This window comes from Oratosquilla oratoria, chromosome 11 (genome assembly GCF_046742065.1).
Source record: "Oratosquilla oratoria isolate Oo_2021 chromosome 11, ASM4674206v1, whole genome shotgun sequence".
Classification (NCBI taxonomy): Eukaryota; Metazoa; Arthropoda; class Malacostraca; order Stomatopoda; family Squillidae; genus Oratosquilla; species Oratosquilla oratoria.
The window spans coordinates 56077309-56079808 of record NC_134787.1 but is presented as its reverse complement, the minus strand read 5'-3'; the positions used below and the strand labels follow the sequence as shown (position 1 = coordinate 56079808).

General features: G+C 46.6%; 1 protein-coding gene across 5 annotated transcripts in view; it reads right to left on the bottom strand.

The window, feature by feature from the left end:
• Window positions 1-2500, bottom strand: part of LOC143029836 (glutamate receptor ionotropic, NMDA 2B-like) — a 597917-nt gene that overhangs the window by 369275 nt on the left and 226142 nt on the right. The window lies entirely within an intron of this gene.

Here is a 2500-nt window from a genome sequence, read left to right as displayed (position 1 = left end):
CCTCCACACCCATCTCTGCTCTATCCTTTACTCCCTCCCACTCCTCCTTCAGCTTCTTTTCGTACTCCTTCTCCTTTTCCTTTTCATTCAAGGAGTTCACTCTAAGAACCTCCCTACCTTTTGTCCCTTTCCTCCTTCTCCATCTATCCTCCACTCTCAACTTACCTTCCACCAAAAAATGAAGAAATACGAAGAAAATGAGAGTGATGAGTGAGGAGAATGGAGGAGAAATAAGGAAGGATGAGGTGAAGGCAGTTGTAAAGATGATGAAAGCAGGTAAGGCACCTGGTCTGGATGGATGTCATGCAGAATGTCTGAAAAAGGGAGGTTCAGTGATGGTGGACTGGTTGGTGAGATTATTTAATGTTTGCTGGAGAGAGGGTAGAGTACCGGAGGACTGGAGTAGTGCCTGTATAGTTCCTCTTTACAAGGGAAAAGGGGACAAGTGTGAATGTAGTAATTTCAGAGGGATTAGCCTGTTGAGTGTAGTAGGGAAGGCTTATGGGAGAATCTTAATTGAGAGGATTAGGAGAGGAACAGAAGGAGTAATTGGTGAGGAACAGTGTGGATTTAGGACGGGTAGAGGTTGTGTAGATCAGATCTTTGTGGTAAGACAGATATGTGAGAAAGCTATAGGAAAGGGGAAGGATGTTTTTTGGGCTTTTATGGATCTGGAAAAGGCTTATGATAGGGTAGACAGAAAGGCACTGTGGGAGGTTATGCAGATTTATGGGATAGGAGGAAAGCTTTTGGGAGCTGTCAAGAGTTTTTATGTGAGTAGTAGAGCATGTGTTAGGATTGGAAATGGAGAGAGTGAGTGGTTTGAAGTAAAGGTGGGACTTCGTCAAGGATGCGTTATGTCGCCCTGGCTGTTCAACTTATACATGGATGGGGTGGTGCGAGAGGTGAATGCTAGGGTAGTGAGTCAGGGATTGGAGATGGTTAAAGAAAATGGAGAAAAGTGGGAGGTGAGCCAGCTGTTGTTTGCGGACGACACTGCGCTTGTGGCAGGGTCAGAGGAGGGATTGAGGAAGCTGGTGGCAGAGTTTGGGAGAGTATGTGATAGAAGAAAGCTAAAGATAAATGTGGGTAAAAGTAAGGTGATGAGATGTACAAGGGGTGAAAGTGGCGGTAGACTGGAAGTGAACATTAAGGGAGAGCGACTGGAGGAAGTGGATAGTTTTAGATACTTGGGTGCAAGTGTAGCAGGAAAAGGTGGAGTGAAGGTGGAGGTAGAATGTAGATTGAGAGAAGCGAGTAAATGCCTTGGTGGTTTAAAGAGTGTAATGAGAAATAGACATTTGGGAATGGATGCGAAGAGGAGACTGTATGAAGGAGTGATTGTGCCAACAGCACTGTATGGGGCAGAAACGTGGAACATAAGAGAAGAAGAGAGAAGGAGTTTGAATGTGTTTGAGATGAGGTGTCTGAGAAGTATGGTGGGGGTTACTAGGCTAGATAGAGTGAGAAATGAGGAGGTGAGGAGGAGAACAGGGGTGAAAAAGGATTTGGGAGAGAGGGTTGATGAAAGAATATTAGGATGGTTTGGACACATGGAAAGAATGAGTGAAGAAAGACTAGTAAAAGAGGTATGGAAGGCAGATGTGGAGGGAGTGAACATGAGGGGACGTCCTAGGATGAGGTGGATGGATGGGGTGAAGGGGGCTTTGGGGAAGAGGGGAATGTCTGTTGAGGAAGGAAGGGAGAGGACGGAAGACAGAGGTGAGTGGAGAATGGTTGTATATGGATGATGTTGTGACTGCATGAGGAGAAATGGGCGGGGGGGTGGGGGGTGGGGTAGTATGTGTGAGTAAATTTTGACGCAGCCCGAAGGGATTTCTCCCCGTCCTCTCCTTATATGCAAAGGGGGACGGAGAGGGGGGGTCGCCGATTAAATGAAGCGGCCTTGCTGTGGATGTACTGTGTCTTGCGACACTGCTTCTGACCCAGGGCGGTGGGCAGGGTTCAGGGATGACCCGTCATCCAGGAGGTGCTCAGATGAGAGGAAGGGTGGGAGGGGCGTGGAGTGTATTTAGGGATGAAATGGGTGGGAGTGTTTTTATGCCTTTCCCTTTGTGGCTACCTCCCTTGTAAGGGGGAAAAAGCCTTGGTATATGTATGTATGTATATATACATATATATATATATATATATACATATATACATATATATATATATATATATATATATATATATATGTATAAGGGATGGCTTCGTGCACTTGGTCAGCACCTTTCACCCCAACTCTCACTTGTGGCTCCTAGAAGCTGTTAGTCTAGGACGGCGGCCACACCCCGGGCAACCATCTCGGCTGATGGACTAAACCAAGTGAGGGGTGCCACACACTGTGGCATGGAGCAGTGCCAGATCTACTAGATGAAGACTAGAACAGCAAGCTCAGTATATGCACTCTACTTGTCAGAGGACTTTGGTGAGTTTGGTGTGATAGCAAGATGGGTGACACATCTAGGGCGAACCAGGCATGTAAATGGCAATCGGC